The 11,911-nt window shown below is 34.9% G+C and overlaps 1 protein-coding gene across 1 annotated transcript in view; it reads right to left on the reverse strand.

Moving 5' to 3' along the window:
• Nucleotides 1-278: 278 nt before the first annotated feature.
• The window catches only part of GXYLT1 (glucoside xylosyltransferase 1), a 34,395-nt gene continuing 22,762 nt past the window's right edge, over nt 279-11,911 (reverse strand). Inside the window, exon 8 of the transcript XR_003253024.1 lies at nt 279-5,610. The gene's annotated coding sequence lies outside the window, so the exon portion shown is untranslated. The remainder of the gene's footprint in view (nt 5,611-11,911) is intronic.

The following is an 11,911-nucleotide window of genomic DNA, read 5'->3' on the forward strand; positions in this document are numbered from 1 at the left end:
TTAGCCCTGGATAACAAGGTACATGAGAGGCAGTGAACACTGTTAGGTTCCAGAATGCTGAAAACGAATACAGGTCTTCAACACGACAACTTGGCAGAGAGGTTTTAAAGCTGCTATCTGAAAGTACTTACAAGCACATACAGCACACGTGAAAAGAAAATAACTATTGACAATGGTTTAATACAATCTTTCTAATCGATTTTGTAGGGTTAGATGCACTCCTTCCTAGAAATAGCAAAACAAAACCAAAAACAAACAAAAAAACCCACAGAAAGACTTTATACCAGTTTCTGAAGTTGGAACTTTTAATCATGCAGTACCTACATAACAGCCTTCTTTTCTGATCAAAAAATACTGTCAAACTGACACTGGCAATGAGAATTAGAGAGACTGAGGAGCAGAAGTAAATTCAACTACAACTCACACATCAACCAAAACTTTCAAACTGACAATACCCTACATGTAGTGTGTAAATACTATAACAAACATACTACACAGTTGATTCAAGTTAATTTGCTTTAAATGTTCTTAGATCATCTTGGAATTTAGTAGCAAGAATATTCACAAGAACATACAGTGGATTTTTAAGATATTAGCCAGAAAAAAATAAATTTGAAATTACATTTGCATCAGAAATCCTATTAAAAGAAGTATTTTTGCTCAACTGGCACATGCATTACCAACTTTTCAGTGATTTAATCTTAGACTAACTGCAGACCAAGACTTACTGACTAAATTATTCAAGTCATAATTTCAAAGAAATATGTTTGAGAAAACTGACATTCTTTCCTGGACATATTCACAAATGGATGGAATGGCAGGGAATACATCTTACATGGATCCAACTTTGGCCGAGATTCACCTTGAAAAGTCTGCACTGTGGGCACCCACTTCTGAAATAGCTCCCTAGCCTCTTTGCAGTAGCAGGGAAAACATAAGCACTTTGATTTACTTTAGATTTCTACCTTAGGATGAGATGAATGATGTTGCAGAAGTCTGGAAATCCCAGTTTTACTCCATTCACTTAAAAGGTGGTCTACACAATTAGTTCAAGGAGGTTGGATGATATGAACGTAACTTATGTCTTCAGTAAAGGAAATATAACCTTTCCAGGTGAATGGATTTCATCGCTACATATACTGATAAGGACAGTATTTGCAGAGTATTTGAACAGCAGTACCTGGCATACTGTAGAAATAATAAATGTACTGTAAAAATAACAAATAATGTAATAAAAATTAATGCAGTTTTCCATTAAAAATTATGAGGGTCAAGTTATGTTACTGAAGTAAGAGAAAGAATTGAGGTAGCTAAATTTTACATGAAAAGAGCAGTAATAACTACATGTAACTACAGAACAGGTTATCCAATAAACTATACACAGACCATTAGGAATAATTACATACTTAAGTATTAATATAAGATTGCAATTAGAAGGACTGCCACATGATAATTAGTCTTCTGCAGACCAGTTCAAGGACACCAAAGACAAAAGCTAGAGCACTCCTATGGAAATAACTCTGACTGTACCATTTTTAGGATTTTTTTTCTTTCCCTGCAGCAGAAACATTTGAATGGAAAGAGCATGTATATTCCATCAAAGTTCATCTTCTGTTTATTTCCTAGTAATTTACTAACATAATTACATTGTTAAGTACAAAATAAACTGCAAGACACCAACTCTTTTCTGAAGCAGGTACTAGACTGGTCAGCAAGACTTCTTGCCACAGTCTGGAGGGAATGGACTTCACTCATATTTGCTCTCTGAAGGATTTGGTATTTAACATTTTTTAGAAGTTCTAAGAGCTACTTGGCCTCTGCTTCTTAGGACCTAGGATATATTTCTTCTTATTCAGCTGACCAGTTATTTTATATCCATGAAAAGTGGGTGCAGCATTTGCCAACACAGGGATAAACATTTCAGAAGTTACTTTTCCTCTTTTACACCTATGTTCAGTCAGGATATTTAAAAAAAAAAAAAAAAAAAAAAAAGAGAGAGAGAAGCTTGGGAAGTAAGGTTCTTTTTCCACTGTACATTTGTACTGACTGCCATACAGGTATACAAGCACTTTTTTGGCACAAACCTTAAAGTGGGTGGGGTTGTTTTTAACATTGAATCACAGTTTCTCTGAACCTCACTATGTGATCATAAAGGGCATAAAGGACAGGGGCATCTCGTCTTTCTAACAACAGGATGGACTCCAACAAGTCTGCAACACATTAGCTCTACAATGATGATCTGGTTTCTGCGCTTACCAGTATGAACTGATTTGAAATGACCATCTATCAGACAAAACTTCTACTCTCCCCTCATTTGCCCCTCTCTCCCACACACTGACTATACTGGACCTGAAACCTGTCAGTTCTCTTGGGTGAATCTCCTGTGCAGAGTACAATGGTTAGTCTGCTTCATAATCTCTGTGACAATAAGGTCAAAGATTGGAAGGTAAGGCTAAAGCCTTACCCAGAACAGTTGATGAAAGTTTCAGACCTGGGAGGTGAAAGATGCAGAAAATAAGAGCAGATAAGCCAGCTTTGTCCAGCCCCACCTGCAGACAGCAGGCAAGCATCTTAGAGTGGTACAAAGACGGTGCCAAGAAAAGTTTCAGCAAGATGATAAATAACAAAAGGAAAAAAGCTGAAATAACTAAATGACATAGGAGTTACTACAATGTTCATATTGCAAAATTGGTAAGTATTGCATCTGGGGAAGAAAAAAATCCTACAGCTGACAGAATTAGGGACTAAGAACATAATGTTACTATTCTTGGAATACATTAAGAACAAAAAAAAATGAAATCTATTTCGTTACCAATAATAACATTGTTGTTAATGCAAAAACATTCAATTAAGTCTTCTCTATTCAGAAATAAAATGTTTGCATCACATGAGAATGTTGAAACACTTTCTAGCCCCTTAGCAATACAGAAGAAAGTTAAACAATATTGATCAGATATAAATATTTCAAAATAAGCAGAGCCAGACAATTTACAGTAAGAAGCCATAAAAGAACTCCTGTTATTAATAGTTCTAATAAATCTTAGCATTCCCAGGAAATTCCAAAAGATAAAATATTTTAGTATTATTCAAAACGGGAGGTAGGATGACTAAATTACTTGTAGCCAGACTACTATGAGATTATCACTACACAAAAATGATTTTAAAAGCTGCAAAACAGTTAACTGGAATAGAATCAAAGGCAAATACTACCATCAGAAGTAGCCAATATGGTTTTCAGGAAAATAAATCTTGTCAAACAATTCTGATTTTTGTCCCTGAAATTTTTTTGTTCCTCGAAATTGAAATCATGCTATGCAGAGAAAAAAAAGAAACATCAAAATCTTGCAAGATTAACTGGCAGCCCTCAATAAATAGACTTGGAAAGTATTATCTAAAAGTTATTTTTTAGTGATATTATAAAGGAATTAATATTGTGCATAACACTTAATAACGTTCATCAGTGATTTGGAAGCAAATAAAAAAAAATCATAGCTGATCAAATTGGGAGATGACAATACTTGGCAAAATGATACGGTGGTAACATCATCAGTTCCACAGATGAATGTAGATTACTTTGGTCAATTGACAAGACTGAGTTCATTTTAACAAAGCCAAATGCTGCCATATCTAGGAACATAGATTTTCTCCCAGGAATGGCAAGCAAGTTAACACAAGCACTCAACATATAAATTCAGGAAGGACTAGGAAGATGATTTTACCTCTTTATAAAAAAAAATTACTAAGTCCTTCGCTCTACTGGAATCCTATAGGCAATTCTGGTGCTCATATTTTAAAGACTGTAGGAAATTGATAAAGGTACAAAAAAAGAGTCACAAAAATTGAATGACAGAAATATTTTAGTGAGAAAGTTCATGAGCTCAATATGTTTGACAAAAGGATACAGAGAAGTGGTTTAATTTCAATGTATAAGTACCTTCCTGAGAAGAAACTGCAGGGTATAAAAGAGCTCTTTAACCTAGTGGAGAGAGGCATAAAAAGAATCAGTGGCTGGAAGCTAACGGCAGACAAATTCAAATGAGAAGCAAGGCACACATTTATAACGGTGAGACTGATTAACCATTGGAACAAACTGGCAAAGGAAAGCGTTTTCTCTCTTCATGCCTTCAGACCAAGACTCGACATTTTTCTGGAAGATATGATTTAGCTGAACACAAGTTATGCTTTAGTCAAACAAATTATTGGGTTCGGTACAGAGGTAAATTTAATGGCTTGTGATTTATGAGAGATCAGACTAGATGAACTAATATATACCCCTAGGCTAAACTCTTTTAATCGATTTATCAGTGTTTTATGCTGTCATCGATTGCTATAGTATCTGAGCACTTTCATATTAAATCAATAGCAAGAATGAAATCCCTGGTGGACCTCAAGAAGCTTCTAGAACTTTTGCTTTTAGGAGTAAACTTGTAATTAGGGATGGATTTTTAAGGTTTTGCAAAAGAGGTCAGAAAGACTGTATTTATCTTTCTTGTTATAAGCTGTATATTAGTATATTCACTTTGTGCTTATGTCATATTTAAAAGTAGCGACCTAGTAATTTCAGTCAGGCACAGTACTGACAAATGGTTCTGTTTAAGAAACAGTGATGTTTGTCTCTAACTCTTCCAAACATACTAGTGAATAACACATAAGAACAATTTCAGAACTCTGATTTTCGATGTTGTTTAGTATAATGGGCATTTGATTTTCTGATCCTAAAAAAAAAAGTTTGGATCCTCAGAGACTCAGATTTTAGATAAAAAGGAAATGTGGTAGTAGGACCAATGCATCATCATTAACCCATTCCTTAAAAAATGCATTTTCAGACAGACATAAGATATCATTCTAAGTGGTTAACATGTCCAGTCTAGAAAAACTTTCTTTACCTAAAGTACATTCCAAAGCAATTGTATTTTTATGATATTTAACACTAGTTTTTATTATACATTATGCTTTAGAACATGTTGTCCCCAAAATATTGTATTTTGCAAGAAGGTAGAACTCAACCTTAGGTTCTGGGAATGATAAAATACAAAAGCATTTTTAATGGAAGTTATTCCCAAACGGAAGTTCTTCAGACACATGTACATTAACAAAGCTTCAAATTAATTTAGACACTGCTCAAGGTCTAAAATACCAAAAAAGAAGAAATTTTCTAGAAGCTTCATTTTCTATAGCACTAGCAAACTGTTAAAGCTTTATTCTTCAAGGTGAATCAATTGTCATTAATCACATCCCATCCTTCTGGTCAAAGCAAGACCAAGGCAAGCAAACAGGATTACAGCAGAAGTAAGATACTGATCGAGTTTTTAAGCAATATCCTACCATTATGTATTTTGCTCAGTTTTATTCACTGTTTTTATGGAACAATGAAAAAGATACTTCTCAAAAGAATATGTCTGTATGTTTTGATGGGCTATTTGCAGCTCTCAAATTTTCATCTTGAACAATTTTACATACTTCACACCCTCTATTGTATTTCATAATCCCTACAAAATTTTGGTTTGGGTTTTGAAGTCATAAGTCAATTTTTTTCTTTGGTTGTACATGCACAGGAAGTGAAAGAAGAGTCGACTGAAGATCGCTTTTTCCTCAGAAGCTGTCCAGCACCTGTAAGAACAGAATAAAGACCAAACACCTCAGTGCAAACCAGTTGCTTTGGCACTTACCTTTTGCTCATGCTATTCTCTAAAGCCCTGTTGAGCCTGTCTGCCTCAGGCAAGCAGAATGGCTCAAATAATCTCTGTTTAACTGTAAATGCTCCATTGGCCAAGCTTTCCTCCTGAAGCATACCTCTAGTAAAAAGCTTTTATTCATACAGAAAAACAAACAAAAAAAATCAAATCTTGTAGTAGTCTACACAAAACTGAAAGGAAAACTAAGTTTCTCCCAGAGTTACAGCCAAGAAATGCATGGCACAGCTTAGGACCTACTCTGGGTAAATAATATACTTCTATGGTCAGATGCGTGCTTATCCACTAGCACTGTGGAGAAAGTGGCATACCACTCCAGGATACGCTTCTGGCTTGGAATGGTACAAAATTAGCTTATAACACTAAAATGCCTAGTTCTGAAAGCACTTACGTGGTAGCAGAAGGAATGTTAGCTAATGGACATGTTAATTACTAAGATCTGAAAGGTTCACTAGGAGGAGAACACATGGAGTGACACTAACTCATTGAAGAGACAGGCAACAAGGATAGTGGAATACCTTCCTAGAGGGGCAGCTGAGAAAAGAGGCAAGAGCAGCAGACAGGAAAGCTGAGTGCCCATGAAAGGCAATGAAACATAAAAACATCAAGTTTATCTACTTGAAGAAAAAAATCTGATCAAAATACACATACAATACATACGAGACACACACCTTGGATAGCAAAAGTGGTTTCTATTTCTTGGGTTTTAGACCTGCAATCCCAATTCTAATACTAATCATGGTATAAAAATGTAAAACACCACAATAAAACAAAACATGAGGGAATATTTTGAAATGAAAAAATATAAATATCAGGGACCTGTCAGGAACCACACTAAACTAAATCACACTTCTGAAGTTTCAAAATACCCAAGAGGCAAGCAGAGTGTCTCTAAGCACCAGCTATTCAGTGAGACACAGTAGGTTAGCATTACAAGGTTAGTATTATAAGTTAAAACATCAGTTTTAATTAAAAATTAATTTCCTAGTCTTAAATTAGGAGTAAAAACTGATTGCTTTCATATTCTTGGAAGCCTAAAAAAAAAAAATGCCCTTAATACTTGTGAATTCAAACAGAAAGATTTGCAATTTAGGATAACTTCTTTTGCATTTTAAAACTATTCTTATGAATATTACAAATTGATTTAATGTGAATTGCTCTAGTAGAATGTGCACATGAATGACTGGCAGAACATTACGATTCATAACATGTGGATATAAAACAAAATCTGTTGTAACCAGTTTATAATTCTATGAATGAGCATATAATGTTAAATGACTGGAGGGAAGAATAAGACAAAGTGACCTCCCACAATATGAAGATGGTGAAAATGCATTAGGCCACTGTAATAAATTGTTCATCTCAGTTGGTTTAATAATTTTATTAATATAAATTAACTAATAAAATAAAGATCCTTTAAGGATAAGCAAAAGCATTTTTAGAAATGAGTGTTTGATGCTAGAAATAAGTGAGGAAAGAAGGTAGAGCAATCTAGCAGCACTTCTCCCTCAAGTTGTGAGGAAACAGGTTCCATATTTGTATTCTATGACCTTATAAAAGTCAGAGGCACAAAGTGATCACTGGTAAACAAATTTCACAGTCATTGTCCTAGCAAAATTCTGCTTTGTTTCAAGAGAAGACTTATGAAAGCAAATTCCCAAATTTTTGCTTTACTCCAAAGAGACAAAGAAATTGATTAACCAACCTTTGGTTATCATCCTGCATAGAAAATTAGTCCCTTTCTCCAGAACTGAGGAGGGAACAAAACAGTATATATGTAGCACAGAGGGAAGAAAGGGGAATTTGAGTGAGATTATTAGTGCAACAGGTACCCTCAAAGGCAGTGTAGCTTTGCTCATAAATCCTTAAGACTGAAGACTTAAGTCTGATCATCATCTCACAGGCTTCTGATGGACTTTTTCTGGGAATATATACCTATATGCCTGTACACATAGATATCTTAAGGCCTGGAAGTCTTACAACAGCAAGAAATACTAACTACATAAATCTTAATGAGTCCTCCTGCTCTTGAAGACCTATTTTAATAATCAACGTGAGGAAAGCGTCAGCCTGGAAACAGTCTGCGAATAAGGCCATGACTGGTGAAAACATGTTCCTAAATGAAGCCGTTAACATTCCAGGAGAAAGTATGAAGTTTAATCTCCTCTGGCTTTGAACAAGATGCAGAAAGACAAACAAAAAAAAGCATCATGTAGAATTCTAAAGATACCAGGGGCAGGACAATACAATGAGATCTGAATAATTGCATCTTTTCCCCTCCCCTGTTAGCATCCACTAGACAACTACTAAAAACCAATCTCTCTCAATAGACAGCAGTGGGACAGTTATTACAGGTCTGAAAGAGTTTAGATAGGGGGATACAGAGGACCTACAGCAATGACTTCCTATGGTAAAAGAGGAACTCCTTTCCTTGGAGTTTGCAGGCAACAAGAGAACAGTTTTTAAGAGATGTTTGACCTTCACTCCATATAAATAGAGACACAGAAGTAGTCAAGACTTGACTGAACCAAGGATGCTAACCAACACCTACCAGAACAGAAATTAGACTCAAGGACAGAATGCTATTTCAACACTGTTGATTATTTTTCAGAGATCTGTAATTCTCTAGTTCTTATCAGGAGTAAACTGTTGTGAAAAATCTTGCATTCATTGTTATCTCACTCACTATTTTATCTCTAAGGGTCTGACTGGAAACTAAAACATGCAGACAAATGAAACTGAAGTCGGACATCTAAAAGTATAAACTTAGACAAACTGGTGCCCTGGTTTCTGCAACTAAAGTAGCACCCAGACATGGATGTCTATGTAAAACCCAAATCTAGAAGAATCACAATCACTGCTTTGATTTAAAAAAATTGCACTAAATTAGATGAGGTAGTTGGATAACAGCTGAATGTCCATCTTAAGAGAGGACAGGGACCACATTAGTTGATTCAGGGAAGAATTTATCAGATGATTACTCAAGGAACATAACAGCTGTACTAGATGCTCAAAACTTCCTCCTATCCTAATATGCTGTTTTGGGCAGTGGACAGTATTAGGTTCTTATTTAAAGGGTATAAGAACAAGACAAGCACACAATAATATTTTTCCAGCATAGCCTAACAGTTTCCCAGTAGCCTAGTGTTCAGGGACTTTTTCAGGCCCATTTAGGAGACCTGAAGTTCTTTGCCTCACTTAAGTTAAAAGAGGGAAGAATTATATTAATCCAAGTAAAAACAGAGAATTCATTGGAGTAGTAATAAGCTTTGAATAGTAAGAACTTGTATTTCATCAGAAAAACTCCAAGCTACAGCAGCACTACAAGCCTCTGCAAAAAGATTCTCACATTATCTCCTCTAATTTTTACAAGCATTCAATGGAAGAAGAGAGTAGTGATTACCTACCTAAAAGCAGTGGAGGGAAAAGGAGGAGGAAAGAAGACGCGTAAAAGTTTGTGGACAAGTATTCAGGAAGATGCACATTCATGTAAGTTGAAATGAGGATTCTCTAAAGAATTGAATGCAGTGGTGCATAAAGTAACAGTAAAATGGAAAAAGACACAATTGCAATTATTCAAGAGAAGAATTTCTGATTACTTAATATTCCCTTCAAGAACTTCGAAAATTTAATAGGCCAACAAAGGCTCAGAAAGCACTGGAAAACCATACCTCTTAAATTTTATGATAACCTGGGAGGATAAGCTGTTCTTACATAGATCCATTAACTGGTTACAAGACAGATTTTGACAACTACTTTAAAATGAGGTCTTCTCCTCACTTCCTGAAGTAACTCAAATTCACCGTTAGCTCTGCAAACATCTTCTGTTTTTAAAGCCGAGTGTTAGTTCCTAATAGTCTACTAGGACTACAAAGCAATTATGAAGCAATCTGTATTTATATAGAAAATTACCATGCATAACTCCAGATTTGGCAGTTAAATACAGAAAATAAGTTGTAAACATTTCTCTGTAGAGCTAAAGTTGGACCAAAAAACATATTTTTCTTTTTTTAAGGGGTTCTGTGTATACATAGTATTTCATTTTTTTAATTGGACTTGCTGGGTTCTTGCTTTGCCAACTTGGACAAATAGCTTAGCCGCTATTTGTGCAAAAGTTTATGGAATTTTCTGTTAAAGTTATTCTCACCTAATGTCTGAAAATTCCCCCAGCAAATTAGTGAAATCTAAATATAAATTGGATGGAACTGAAGTGCCAACAAAGAAGCAGAACAACAGAAGATATCCAGAGACATTAGAAATTTGGTAAGAAGAATATATAAAGTTCCTTTTTAAAAATACACTGCAGCACATCTGAGGGTTTTCATGCACAGAAAAGTAGTGGTTAGACTGGCAGCAACAGACAAAGCTTAAGATGGATCCAAGGCCTGTACCAGGATCCATGGTGAAAAGAAAGCTCTTCTCATTAATTCATACTTCCACATTCTACAAAAGAAACTACTTTTTTTCTGGTAAAGAAAAAACCATACCCTCACAGTTTAGTTTTCTGCAACTTATTTTAATACACAAAGTAACTGGAACTATTTCAAGTTCTGTCCTTTTACAAATCAGTGAAGTGGGCAGGAAAGCTATGACAATTATGATAATCACATTAAATGCTACAGCACAGAAAGTGAAAACAATCACTATTTTAAATGGACAATTTGTTAAAAACAAAATAACTGGAGGCACAAATAGCCTATAGGTTAGTTTACTTTATACAGGAGTATACCATTTAACTGGGTTTACCTTAGTTTCAACACATTTTAATCCATCACATAATAAATGATAGCAAATAAACAGCCGTGGTTCATTCCTATGTACCCTCAAAATAAGAGATCCCAGTAATGCACATATGAATACTTCATTACACCTTCATTTTTACCTTCTACATATTCTGTTTCTAAACAATCCAAGTAGTCCCTTCCTACCAATACACTGCAGCCAGGTTATTTCCTTTTCCATGCTGTCTAGATGGGAAGTGTAATTTAGGAGGAGGAAGAGAAGGAAGACTGGATTCTTCTCAGTCATCCTGTTATAGAAAATGCATGGACTGAAGTGTAGAACGTCTGTGTGGTTGGAGCACGTCTAGTATAGACAGAATCTTTGTACAAATTTAACAAAAATATTGGCACCTAAGTTTTCCAGAAAGCAGTCTGCCAGAAGCTTATAACTTGACCAAATTTAGGTCAAAACCAGCAAAAGGCAACTCCATATTGCTTTAAACTGTTTAAAGCAGAAAAAGGAAAAATTAAGTATTTCTCTCCTAAACCTCTTTTCTGAATCCTTTTGAATTTAAATCAAACAATTATCAAGAACATTTCAACGGAGGTAGGCATCGAGAATGTCTTCAGTCCAACTAAATTTTGCCAAAACTACAAATAACTGGAAAAACATTTTCATAAGGCTTATACAGCCTATATATAGTCATAGCTACAAGTTCCATATGTCAAGATGTTCCAGTATCATTAAGGCATACTTGGTCTTTCATACTACCTACAAAGAAGGATGGAATTTCATACAAATGAGGTAATACATCTTCAAATAAATCTCTTCTACCAGCAGACTGTGATCCCTTTAAACAGAGATCGGATAATGGTGTCATGATACAGAGATAAATCAAGCATGATGAAGACAGATTTATCTTAATTCAACCTAAATATACATTTTCCAAGGCTTACATTTTTCTGTGAATCCTCATATTTCTATTAACAAATTTTTTTTTAATAATATGAAAAAATTGATTTCTATAGTTCCATAATTTGTCAGGTCCTATTTGGCTGGTTACTTACTAGGCCTGCAGAAAAACAATGTTTTTAAAACTTGAGAGCAATAAAAAGATTTGCATGCTAACACATTCTTATATATGCATATAAACTTACAAACAGGTATTGAAATGCTTGAGAGTGTAACTGCTTTCTATTACATTACTAGTTTTCCAGTCTCCTTACTATCTCCAAATGCTTTCTTTGTAAATTAGTGGGGCGGGAGAAGGTTTATAGGTAAATCAGCTTTCTAAATTTAAAACTTAGGGATTACAAAACTGAAAGTTATTTAAAAGAGACAAATATTCTGGAGGGTTGTTAATGGAAGTATTCACTACTAAGCACTTGCTGCTTTTTAAACTTTTCTAAAATGTACAAGTGCTACTTGGGAAGCAGAAAGTTGAGGGTGAGAAGCTTAATTTTATAATACCAAACTGTAACAAGAACTACAGCATA

The sequence above is a fragment of the Apteryx rowi genome, unplaced genomic scaffold (assembly GCF_003343035.1).
Source record: "Apteryx rowi isolate R43461 unplaced genomic scaffold, aptRow1 scaffold_198, whole genome shotgun sequence".
NCBI lineage: Eukaryota > Metazoa > Chordata > Aves > Apterygiformes > Apterygidae > Apteryx > Apteryx rowi.